The sequence below is a fragment of the Gopherus flavomarginatus genome, chromosome 4 (genome assembly GCF_025201925.1).
Source record: "Gopherus flavomarginatus isolate rGopFla2 chromosome 4, rGopFla2.mat.asm, whole genome shotgun sequence".
NCBI lineage: Eukaryota > Metazoa > Chordata > Testudines > Testudinidae > Gopherus > Gopherus flavomarginatus.
Window position 1 is genome coordinate 2,452,851 of NC_066620.1, and position 13,363 is coordinate 2,466,213.

Genomic DNA, 13,363 nt, shown 5'->3' on the forward strand with positions numbered 1-13,363 from the left:
TGAATTTTGACCCTGTCCTCCAAAGCAGTTGCAATCCCTCCCAGTTTGAAATGAGAAATACTCATTGAGAATACCCATGAGAAATGCTCCTGTGGGGTTCAGTTCTGTCATCCTTAATTAGACCAGTCCCACTGATGTTAACGGGGCTGTTTGGAGAGGAAGGGCCTGCTCAGTGACTAAAGGCATCAGAATTAAACCCACAATATCCACTGTTCATCAAACGAATCACTAAAAATGGTGGGGAACGTTCTTATTTTTTCTCACCATTTCCTCATCTTATCTCCAGAGTAAGTGGCTCTTACCTCTTCAGGCACAAGTGAGCCAATTCTGTCCCAATAACCCCTAAAGAGCAAGGATGTGAGGTACAAGCATGGGGAAAGTTTTTCTTCCTGGGTCCCCTCAAAGGGACCAAAGGAGACTTTTCTATCTAAGTGAGGGTCCAGAGGGAGCTATTGGCAGATCTCAGCTGCATTTCCTGATACACATTGGCTTTGTTTGCAACTGAAGAGATAAGGGATAAAAATAGCTTTTGGCAGATCTCAGCTGCATTTCCTGTTGCATTTTCTCTGTGTTTGCAAAAGATGAGGGAAGATAAAATTCACAGTGAAGATGCAGCAATGCAGGCTGTACAAGTCCACCTGGAGCCCTGGATATGTATTTGCTAGCCCATGCTGGGTCCATGTTGCCATGCCTTCATTGCTATTTTTATCTGAGCTAGCTCGGGTAAAGCTAATGCAGGTACACCAGCCCGGGTGTCAATCACATCTCCGACTGCAATGTAGACAGGCCCTAAGAAACACACTTCTCTCTGAGTCTAATAGAAAAGGGTGAGTATTATGGATTATTTATTTATTTTTCATTTTAATTACAAAATGTGCCTGATTACTGAAGTATAGTGAAGTCAGCTGGGATTAATGTACTAGTGCAAAAAGCCACTAAAAAGTGCCAGTTTCTCAATGGCACCAGAGCACTGAAGAGGGATCAGTAACAAAACAGACATAGATTTGGCCCAAGCCCTTGAGCTGCATCTCTGCCTTGGTACGTTCCGAAGAGGGCCTCAGGGGACACAAAAGATGAATGGGGTTTTGTTTGGATTGGCCACAACAGTTATATTTGGACAGTTTTTAAATGCTGGAAAAAAGACATATGTGCCTCTTGTCGACAGAAACACGTTAATACCGAATGCAGCAGAGAAAAGGCTTGGGAATGGATCCTCTTGGGGGAATCTTACCCCTGTAATGCTGCCAAGGTCAATGTCAACTTGAGTTGCCTACATTTTAAACACTGGTTGCTTAAGTTAGATCTATCTGTGGGGCCAGCTGGACCTAGAAAGATTTCTGAAAATGCAACTGCATAATCCATAGATTATAATACATAGATTCTGTACTGCTCCTGGTTGCAGAGCAGCCCCATAAGCAGCCTTTTCACTGCTGTGAGTTAGGCAAGGGGCCACAGTGGCTTAAAGCCACATTTCACCCTTCCTTTTGCACTTTCTGTGCTGAGCCTGCTGATGTCTGATTGTCCCTGTTTTTCTGGAGATCTTTCTTGGATGATTGAGATATGGATTGGGAGCAAGCTCAGCCTTAGAAGGCATTCAGGGAGCAACTCCTTAATAAAAACATTTCTCCCAAGGCTTTAAGTAGGGGTTTACAAAAAAAATGTTTAAAAGAAGATTTGTACAGTGTGGACAAAAATTACATGTACTGTCAATTACTGCAGATGCACTTCTTGGCAACTGTAATGTCAACATCTCATTAGTTCTCCTTGTTGTCCATAGACACTTCCACTGTAGACATGGACGACCTTCTCATGTGAAAGAAATATTTTTCTTCTTTTCAGATGGGAAAAAAAACCAGCATCATAAGAAGGAGAATGGGTATACAATGATTCCTTTGCAAGTCACCTCCACATTACCAGTTCTTCCAGTGCAAACCATCTGTTACTCAGTTAGTCACTTTAGCTGACAGTAGTTCTCTTTTTGTTCCTATTTCTATTGCTCTTGAGAATTTTCTGCAGCCTTGACATGATGTGGACTATTTACATGTAACGGTGCCAGATGGATAAATATATCTTTTGCAGGTGCATTAACAAAGCTATGCCAAGAAATTCTGGAGCTGACAGTAGCTTCAAGCTCCTTCCAAAATACTCAAAAGACTGAAGCATAAATGGCTCAGCCTCATATGGCAGATTTTACCTCATTACAAGCAAATCCCAAACCTAAATTGAATGGAGGACTTTAAACAATAGAAATAGCTTTATCAAATGTCAGCTAGTTGGTGTTTGCTAATGAAACATGCTATTTTCAATGTTACTTTCATGAACATAAATTGGCCTATTGTAGCAGAACACACGAGAGAAAATCCAGCTAAAAATGTTCATCTTTGAATTTGCTTACAGAAAAGTTTGGAAAGCCATCTTCAATGGGTTTTAGATCAGGGGCTCTGCCTGCCATCATCTATCACACAGGACGCAACTGGAGGTGCAGAGCAGAATCAGCGATCCAAGTCCTTGAACCAGCAGTCTGGTTTAGCTGTTGCGAGGTAAGGCATGCAGGCCTGTTCTTTTCCTAGTGTTACAGTGTTGAGTCCATACTGGGGGGTTGTAAAAGCACACTGTTACCAGAGCACCCCCTTGTGACAGCATACAGTACAGAATCAATTTCCCTTTCGGTCTTTTGTGGCTCCACCCAACCTCCCAGACCTTCTGGGTTGTACTGAATCACCACAGTTCTACCCCTTTCAAGGAACCCAAAGTCCAAGACAACTATGAAGAAACAAACTCTCCCATTTCCTCAGTGAGACCTGATCAGCAGCAGCCAGTGCTAGCCAGCCTTCTTTGCCACATCTACCTTCCCTGCCTGCCTCTCCCCAGCTGAGCAGAATTTCTTCCTGGAAGCCTGATTCCTGCCCCAGATGTTACAAGGCTGGCTGATTGGGCTTCTGGTAGCCCATTGACCCTTTCCTGAGTGGAGTGGGGTTTGTATGACCTCTCACAGTGGCTTATTTTTCCATCATGCTAGTCTAGCTGCATGGCTAGAAAGACACAGTTGCCAGCTCTCATGATTTTTAGTGTGAATCTTGCGATAATTGATATTTTTTTTAGAATGCCCAGCTCCTGGAGATGTAGAATTGCATGAGATTATGTTTTCTTTCATTTTAAAGACAAAGTTCACTTTTCGCTCTTGTGATGGAGGAGAAGAGCTTGAAAACATGAAACTCAAAGGCTCACAAAATGGAAACAAATAAAGAAAACCCCAACTGTTTATTTGCTAAAAAACTTTTTTGAGTGTTTGGGGACTAGCTCATGATATTCGAATATTTGGACTAGCAATGCTGAGACAGGTAGCTCAATATTTTCATACTTTCGGTCAAAATTTTCAAATGCAACTGGTGATTTTGGGTGCCTCCATTTTGAGGTGTCCAATTTGAAAATCAGGCCCCTTTCAGGTGTCTTCAGGTTGGACCCACAAGCCAGAGGCACCCAAAATCACCATTTCCATTTGAAAATCTTAGCCTCAGTGTCTAAAGTTAGGCACCGAGCTCTGTGTTTAGGCACCTACATGGCTTGACTTTGAGTTTCTGAGCATGTGCAGTTTCCATGTAAGTCAATGGGATCTGCAGATGCGCTGCACCTCTGGGAACCAACCACTTCCTCTGGCAGCCATGTTTGAAAAAGCTGCCTTTCGTTACTACAGGATAACTGTGAGAATGCTGCCGTAGTGCAGCACGTAATGCTAAGACGCTGTTCCTCTCTCTTTTCAAAGCCAGTGGCTGAGAGGAAGGAGAGTGCGTGACAGAGTCCAACTGTCCTCACTCGGGGGCTGGTTGGGAAGTGTGGAGAATACTGGTAGCTCATGGTCATTTTTCTCAAACAGTAGAAATGTTCTAAGTGCACCCACTATCTAATGAGCCGGTGAGGAAAGGAATGTCAAGATAGCAGATAAAATAAAATTGTCAAAAGTGCTCAAGTGACTTGTCTGATTTTCAGAAGTGACTTGGGCACCTAAGACTCTAAGTCTCGTTAAAGGAACTGGGACTTGGGCATTGTTGAGAATTTTACCCAGAGATCAACAGTGGGATACAAAAGCAAGGGTCAGAACCTACGCTGAGCAGCACCACGGAAAGCCATTTCCTAGTGCCAACGTTACCAGGGCCCTCACGCGAGCACCTGGTTAAGAGCAGTCTTTGGGGCTATTAAGCTGTAGGAAGATGAGAAACCTCTATGGGTCGTTCATCATTTTTTCTTTTACAACAGGCATTGAGTTCGACTTGAACGCATAAGCACAATGAGCTTTTAAACCTGGGGAAAGGGGAACATTTCTGTTTCCTGTCAGGCACTTCTAACAAAGCATTTGTTTTAGATTGACACAGAGATGGGCTGGAGCCACAAGCTTGGCTCTAGATCAGGGTGGGCAAACTAGGGCCCGCGGGCCCGTCCTGCCCAGCCCCCAGGCTCCAGGCCCAGGAGGCAGGCCCAGGCCTCTCCCCCGCAGCCTCAGCTGGCTCGCTCTGCGGCCGGCACAATGCTGTGGGGCTGCGAGCTCCCGGGGCAGCCTGACCCGGTCTCTCAGCTGCGCGGTGGCGGCAGCGGCGTGGCCCAGCTCCAGCTGGGCGGTGCGGCTCCAGCGCCACCAGCCACCGGGCAGAGAAGTTCGGGGTGATGGTCGGGGGTGGGGGTGTGGACAGGGGTCAGGGTGGAACAGGGTTGAATGGGAACAGGAGTCCCAGGGGGCAGTCAGGAAGGAGGGGGGTTGGGTGGGGGGGTAGGGGAGCGGGGGCAGTCAGGGGACAGGGAGCGGGGGAGTGTGGATGGGGCAGGGGTCCCAGAGGGGCTGCCAGAGAACAGGGGGCGTTGGATGGGACAGGAGTCCCGAGGGGGGGGCAGATAGGAGGTAGGGGCTGGGCCACAACCCCCTCCCCTAACCGGCCCTCCATACAATTTCCAAAACCCTATGCGACCCTCAGGCCAAAAAGTTTGCCCGACCCTGATCTAGATCCAAACTCCCCCACAGTTCAGGGCTGTTTGGCTCTGCATTTGGGGATCTGGCCCATTTCTGTTTTTCATATGTTAGAGGATTATCTCTGTCCTCATCCAGCAACACGCCCCCGACCCCCGACAGCTTTCTGGCTTCTCCATTTGTGACTCTGCTAGAAATATGGGAGCTCTCTTCCCCTCGCTCTCTGGAGAGGGACGCTTTACCTTTTTCAGAGTTTTCCCTTTTCTCCTGCACTTCACCTCTGACTCGGCTCTACAAGTCAACAACCAGTGGCGGAGGATGGCACACGATGGCAACCAGCAGCAGTTGCCAGAGCTCATTTGGGTTTGAGGGTGAGAAAGAAAGAATGAGGTGAGCTTGGGGGAAGGACAGGAGCATGGGGAGAGGGAGAAGGTCCTGGAACAGGTGAGCTGGGGGCCTGGGGAAGGAAGAGAGAGACTGGGCAGGAGTGGGAAGGAGGAGACATTGGAGTAGTTCATGGGAGGTAGCAGAGCCTGGGATAGTTAATCTGAAATCTGCTGCAGCACAGAAGTTAGTGAAAACAGCACCAGAGATGAGAGACAGGAAAAGGCCAAATACGGTAGGGGGAGAAAGGAACTTGTATTGTAGCCTTTTTGGGACCGGAGTGAGGGGCGGTCTCATGGTGTTGCAGAGACCACTCTGTCCCATTTACAAGTGAAATTTCTCTACAGGTTAGAGCAGCCTTCGAACTGGTCTAACTTACTCTCACCGTCCCCTGTGGGCCCTGGGAAGCAGAAGATAGACACAGGGCAGTCACCTCTGGCCACACTTACTCTGTCCCTGGCCCACTCCCAACACATGCCCTACACTAGGGGCTGAGAACAGGGCTGGCATGGAGCCTTCATCCTCGTATTACACTGACCTGGGGGTGCTTTATCAGGGGGCAGTTTTTTCTCTCCGTACAGCACCCTTACTGTGCCAAAGCAGCGTGAAGGGGCCTTGGTGTAGCTGAGAATCAGGATCAGTGAGTCTCACTGGAAATAGTTTCCAGCACATGGCAGCAATGGGCAGAAATCTTGCTTTGGCCCAGTTATTAGCATTCTCTGCCTGTTCAGATGCAAAAGTACCAGCATTTTGCTATAATTTTTGCAGTGTTCAGATTTTCCTGGGAAGCACACAAGCCAATAAAATGTGCTTCTGCTAAGGCGACATTCTAATCCTTTTTTCCTGCAAGCTGCTAAAACACTTATGGCCTTTATTCGTTCTGGTATTGAAATTAACATTGGGCACTAAGACAGCTTTATCCCAAGCGATGGCAGGTCATTGGTGTGATGACAAGTGTTTACAAAACCCTGCATGTGATGTTTGTCTAGCATGATGGTAAATCTCAAGAACTGTACAACACCACGGGGCTAGCACAAAAGGAAGAAAGAAAAGTTGGAAATATTTCACTGTGATTTTCAGCTGCAAAAGCACAATAAATCTCATTGAATGAAAGGAAATAAAAGTACCAGGCTTTAATTTCATTTCTAAACCTTTAACATGGATCCATAAATATTGTATCCACAGCTGGAGAGAGACAGGGATGCTTCTCATCCCTGCTCTCTTCCCTGTGCAATGCTCAGGCAGCACAGATGGAGTGGAGATTCACTCAACGTAACTACCCTGCTGTGGGTTCACCGGGTGGGGGCAGAGCACACGGCTAACGGAGCTGGCTTCTATGCTACTTTACATATCAGAGTGGGGAAGGAGAGAGGCTGGATATACTCTGGATGTCCATATGGGACCATAGCCAGTTGCCATAGGTTAAAGCAGACTCAAGTCTGCTCTAACCTGGGGCCAGAGCTCGACAGAAAGTCAGGAGGCTGTAACCGGCTCCTTGGCAGTGCTCTCTCTCTGCTGCACCCAGCAGATGCCAGATACTACACCCAGTCTATTGTATATCACCAGATTCTCAGAATTAAAGTGTAGCTAATCTATACGCCATTGACTATTGTAGATATACAAAACCCTACGCAGTTACATACATTTAGACAGCATTCCCTTTGCTAAAGGATATTAAAGATTCATACCCACACTCTCTTCACTAGTACATAATACAACCCAAAAACCTGGCATTGCAGATGTTGAGCACCCAAAACTCCCAATGACTTCAGGGAGAGTGGTGGGTGCTGAGCACTGCCCACGGTCAGCCAGGACTGAGAAAATCCAAAACATAACAGGCCGCCATCTGGTGTAAATACACATAGCCCCGTTAGAGTCAAAAGGACCAGCTCCCCCCTGGTGTAACTATGCAGTTACTCAAGTTAGACATTTTTAAATCAGCAGGTCCAGATAACTTGCATCTAAAAGCTTTAGAAGAGCTGGCTGAAGTGTGCAATGGACCATTAATGTTGATATTCAACTAGTCTTGGAACACTGGGGAAGTTCCAGAAGACAGCGAATGCTGTGCCAACTTTTAGAAAGGGTAAACAGGATGACCCGGGAATTATTGGCCTGTCAGTCTGACATCAGTCCCGGGCAAGATAATGGAGAGGCTGATGTGGGACTCAACTAATAAAATATTAAAGGAGGTTAATATAATTAATGCTAATCAAAATGGGTTTATGGAAAATAGATCCTGTCAAACAACCTGATATCTGTTTTTTTTTTAATGAGATTACTAGTTTGGCCGATAAAGGTAACAGTGTTGATGTAATATACTCTGACTTGGTACTGCATGACATTTTAATTAAAAAAAAACTATATAAAATGAACATGTCACACATTAGACGGGTTAAAAACTGACTAACTGATAGTCTCAAAATGTAATTGCAATCTGGGAATCATTGAGTAGGTGTGTTTCCAGTGGGCTCTCACGGGGATTATTTTTTGGTCCTATGCTATTTAACATTTTTATCAATGATCTGGAAAAAGGCATAAAATCATCACAGATAAAGTTTGCAGATGATGCAAGAATTGGGGGAGTGGTAAATAATGAAGAGGACAGGTCACTGAATTTCTTTGTTAGCTGGGCACAGGCAAACAATATGCATTTTAATACAGCTAAATATAAATGTATATGTGACTCCGGCAGACCAGGTGCCAGCTCATGCCAAGGCCCCATGTCTCAGCTGAACACTGACAGAAGAATAACTAGAGTCAGTATTAGTGTTGTTAAAACAGATATTAGAAGTATAAGAATGTGTTTAGTGTCTAGACTTTATTGAATGATTGTAAGTTGCTGCCGACATTAATCTCACTTGTAACATCTGTATCCCATAGTGTAAGGGAATATTTGAGTGGCTGTCCTGTGTGCTTCTCTGACTGTGTAAATCACCAGGCAGGACAAAGACATTAATTAGTGTGAGGGGCTGATCTTCAACAGAATGTATTATCTCCCACCCCTTCCCAACAGGAAAGATCCATCTATACTGGGCAGACTACTGTGGGACATTGCAACTGCAATTTCCCTGCATACCACCAGCAAGAGGACAAAAGACTTCTCTTGTTCTGCCTCCTGCCCATGAAAATGAGTCATGAAAGGGACTCCTCCCATCAGCTGAGCTTTGCACCCAAAAGCATGGGGTACAAGAGAACAACAAAAAGATACTGATTATCTCTATGCTGCTTTGATGCTGAAGGGGGCAGGACAAAGTATTTCTAAGCATAAGCAAGAGATCCCCAACTGCTTAGCCTGGGTAAGCCCTAAAGGACTATTACTATTCTATTATCTTTTGAAACTATTGATTGCAACCCATTTGTGTATCTGTCTGTTTTAACCTTGTAAATATCTCTTTGGGTTCCCTTCCCTATTTAATAAATATTTATTTACCGTTGTCTTCGATGTGAAATCTAAGGTGCAATTGACCTGGGGTTGGTGATTGGTCCTTTGGGACTGGAATTAATCTGAATATTGCTGTGATTCTTGGTGTAAGGGACCATCTGTCACATAGGTGGCAAGATAGTCCCCTTGGGTACTCCAATCTATCTGTGATTCCATGTTATAGTGCCTGAGGAGTTTACACTTGGTAATTGGTTTATGAACTAAGTACACAGCACGCAGCCAGTTGGGGGTTTGTGCTTTGGTTCCTACCAGTCTGCCCTGAGGTTGGTACCCACGTTGCAGGCAGCATCACAGTAGATATCTAGGAACAAAGATCAAAGGCCATACTTTCAGGATGCAGGCTCATTGCTGGGAAGCAGTGACTCTGACAGAGACTTGGGGATCATGGTGGAGAATCAGCTGAACATGAGCTCCCAGTGGGACGTTGCGGCCAAAAGGACTAATGCCAGCCTGGGGTGCATTAACAGGGACTCTTCAGGAGGAGGAGAGATGGTATTTTACCTCTGTGTTTGGCACTGGTGTGACCGCTGTTGGAATCCCATGTCCACAATACAAGAAGGATGTTGGTGAACCGGAGAGATTCAGAGAAGAGCCACATGAATAACTAAGGGATGAGAAAACATGCCGCTTAGTGACTGAGTTCCTTGAGTCTATTTAGCTTAAGAAAAAGAAGGTTAAGGAGTGACTTGATAACAGTCTATGAGCACCTACACAGGGGACAAATATTTGTACTGAGCTCTTCAATCTAGCAGAGACAGGTCTGACACCATCCAATGGCTGGAATTTGAAGCTAGACAAAAATCCAACTTGAAATAAGGCATCAATTGTTAACAGTGAAGGTAATTAACCCTTGAAACAATTTGCCAAGGGTGACGGTGGAATCTCCATCGCTGGCAAATTTTAAACCAAACTTGGATGGTTTCCTAAAAGAACTGCTGTAGGGATCATTTGGGGGAGTTCTACAGCTGGTCAGACTAGATGATTATAACAGCTCCTCCTAGCCTTGAACCCTGAGTCAGTGGGCCAGATCCCCACCTGACTTATATCTGCACAGCCCCATGGGAGTCAATTTAAACCAGCTGTGGATTTGGCCCAACAGATTCATTTAAACTAGGTGCGAGTGCACATTATGAGGAGACGCAAACCTTGGGTGAGCTGTTGCATTTCCCTATCCAACCTCAGGTTCTTTCATTGAAGGTGATGTAGCACCAGGACAGAGCAGAAGCTCAGTTCAGTTCACACTGTGAAATAAAGCTTAATGGCAACAAATGGATCAGGAACCACCACCAACCATTTATTCAGTTGTCAAACAGATCATTCAGAATCTACCGACCCCACGAAATCCAACAACATCCCCACAAATACCTTGCATGGATGCGCTCAAGAAAGTTAAAATATAATAAACCTAAAAATGAAAACACATCTGAAGATTTGCTGCTGCTTTGTACAGGCCTTTGCTCTGATAAAAACATTTTTCAGGTTGTTAAATGGTGGGAGAGGCATGTGCATCAATCACATTTCAGCTTTGCATGCACTGCCCAGTACAGGGCCACCCAGAGGATTCAGAGGGCCTGGGGCAAAGCAATTTCGGGGGCCCCTTCCATAAAAAAAAGTTGCAATACTATAGAATACTATATTCTCGTGGGGGCCCCTGTGAGGCCCAGGGCAAATTGCCCCACTTGCCCCCAGTCTCTCCCTGGAAAAATATATGTTTAAAAACCTTCCGCATCTCAGCACAAACCCAGTTTTGAGAAAGCTTCTTTTCAAGTCACCTTTACAAGGTATCACTGGTTCTCAGCATCAGCTAGTGCTAAAAGGCACTAAAGCTCATTAAAAGGGTTGGACAAATATTTTTCATCAAAACTTTTTTTGGATCGAAAACTAGGAGTTTTTAAAAAGCAGAAAAAATCACGGACAATGTCTGCTTTCCTTCAAAATTTGTTGTGGTTTTTTTAATTGAAAAGCTGAAATTAGTCTGCCAAAACCTGAACATGGTTTGGGGTTTCAGAAGTGTGTAGCCAAATATTTGCTGCTTGCTGTGTTTGATTGTTTAAAGAAACAATAAAAAAATTCTGCTTAAAAGAACTCCAAAACTTTTGAACCACCTCAGCTTGTGACCAAATGCCTGAGTCCATCCAGTCAGAGATTTTTCCAGGTTTCTGATACTTTGCTGGCTTCCTTGACTCATATCTGCCTTGGGTTCATTTAGGTTAGAACATAAGAACATAAGAATGGCCATACTGGGTCAGACCAAAGGTCCATCCAACCCAGTATCCTGTCTGCCGACAGTGGCCAATGCCAAGAGCCTCAGAGGGAGTGAATCTAACAGGTAATGATCAAATGATCTCTCTCCTGCCATCCATCTTGACAAACAGAGGCTAGGGACACCTTTCCTTACCCATTTTGGCTAATAGCCATTAATGGACTTAACCTCCATGCATTTATCTGTTTCCTAGAGACTGGCTCCATGGGGTCCCTCACAAACTGGAGATGGTTTTGTCTTTAGTATAACTATGTAATACTCCACGAACTGAGCATTTGAGCTTGTTCCAGAACCTGGGATGAGCCTATGTTGTGAAAACTGAAATGCTCAAAATAGCACAAACATGTGAATGGACACAGGGTGCTGAAATTAAATTAACCCAGGGGGTCTCAAACGGGGGGTCGGGACCCCTCATGGGGTCACGAGGTTATTACTGGGGGTCGCGAGCTGCCAGCCTCCACCTCAAACCCCATTTTGCCTCCAGCATTTATAATAGTGTTAAATATATAAAAAAGTGTTTTTAATTTATAAGGGGGGTTGCACTCAGAGTTTTGCTACGTGAAAGGAGTCACCTGTGCAAAAGTTTGAGAACCACTGAATTAATCCCTCTGAACCCTCAGAGAATGCAGGAGAGGAGGGTCTCCCTTGGCAGGGTCGGAAAGGAGGTAGGTGGTGTAGGATATTGCTCTTCTCATGTGATCCCTCCCCCCTGCCTCTCTTGGCTCTATCACTGTTAATCTAAAGTGGCTAATTTTGAATGAAGCTACCCTCCCCTCACATGAATCTCCCTATGGCACTGAAATTAAATGTAGACTATAATTTGGCATTTGAGAAGTGAAAGGGATGGTAGCCCTAAGGGAAAAGATATCAGCTTGGCTCTTTGTGTTAAATAGCTGTCTGCAAGCCTCAAACTGCTGAATGAGCTTTAGGGTAAAGAAGGCTGTGCCTCCCCAAACAGCCTGGCCCTGCTCCCTATCCGACCCCGACCCACTTCCTGCTCCCTAATTGCCCCCCTCAGAATCCCCGACCCATCATGCTCCTTGTCCCCTCACCGCCCCCCCAAGGTACCCCCCCAACCACCACCCCAGGACCTCACCCCCCACCAATATCCCCTGCTCCCTGTCCCCTGATTGCCCCTACCCCTATCCACACACCCCTGAGTCCTAAAACACCCCTGGAACACTCACAATCCAACCCCTCATTCCTCATCCCCTGACAGCCCTCCAGAACCTCTGCCCCCGGGACTCCCTGCCCCTTATTCAACACCCCCAGCCCCAGCCCCAGCCCCCTTACCATGCCGCTTACCCCCACTCCCCCCTCTCCCAGAGCCTCAGCGCGCTGCATTCAGGAGCGGCCCTGGACAGTGCTGCAGCGGTGTGGCTCCAGTGGGACCTGAGCTCCCACCGCTCGGCCACAGCTCAAAGACCCGCACCTTACCACGCGGCTCTGAGCGGGAGGAGCTCAGGCCCCACCCCCTTACCACGTGGCTCTGAGCGGGAGGAGCTCAGGCCCCACCCCCTTACCACGCGGCTCTGAGCGGGAGGAGCTCAGGCCCCACCCCCTTACCACGCGGCTCTGAGCGGGAGGAGCTCAGGCCCCACCCCCTTACCACGCGGCTCTGAGCGGGAGGAGCTCAGGCCCCACCCCCTTACCATGTGGCTCTGAGCGGGAGGAGCTCAGGCCCTGCCGGAGCCACGCCGCTTTAGCTCTGCCCAGGACCACTCCTAGATGTGGCGCACTGAGGTGCCGGGGAATGGAGGAAGGCAGGGGCGGGGCCGGGGGGGCCTCCGACATTCTTGTGGGTGCCCCTGTGGGGCCCAAGGCCTGGGGCAAATTGCCCCCCTTGCCTCCTCCTCTGAGCAGCCCTGGCCCAGTATGATTGATCAGCTGCACATTTGAAGCCTTCTGATTTTCTTACTCATCTGTCAAAAATGTTGATCTGATACCACCTCCGTATTCAGATTTACTCAATCAGACATGTAGATAAGGGCAGATAGGGTGGGTTCACAGTGTCACTGATAATTTTACCTTCTAATCTGCTGCACAAGCCATAAATGAAATTTTAAAAAACAGTTAAAGGTCACAAGTGAAGTGAGCACCGGGTGTGTGGGCTTAAGTCCCAGTGTTGAGCAACGCAAATGATAAAAACACTCCCTGCTGGCACACAGTCAACTCTTAACATCTCATAACAAAAGCTACATTGTCTGCGTTTGGGTGATTCTTCTCCATGCAGCTCCAGCGCGTGGTAGGTTATCTGCGCCTGCATTTTTTTGTTTCTCAAAAGTTCAAATAGCTGCTTGAAAGGTTACGAAAATAC

General features: G+C 46.6%; 2 long non-coding RNA genes across 2 annotated transcripts in view; both read right to left on the reverse strand.

The window, feature by feature from the left end:
* The window catches only part of LOC127049898 (uncharacterized), a 201,298-nt gene extending 191,967 nt beyond the window's left edge, over positions 1-9,331 (reverse strand). The window contains exon 1 of the long non-coding RNA XR_007774100.1: positions 9,285-9,331. This is a non-coding gene — a long non-coding RNA (uncharacterized LOC127049898). The remainder of the gene's footprint in view (positions 1-9,284) is intronic.
* The window catches only part of LOC127049903 (uncharacterized), an 83,697-nt gene continuing 79,658 nt past the window's right edge, over positions 9,325-13,363 (reverse strand). Inside the window, exon 3 of the long non-coding RNA XR_007774106.1 lies at positions 9,325-9,387. This is a non-coding gene — a long non-coding RNA (uncharacterized LOC127049903). The remainder of the gene's footprint in view (positions 9,388-13,363) is intronic.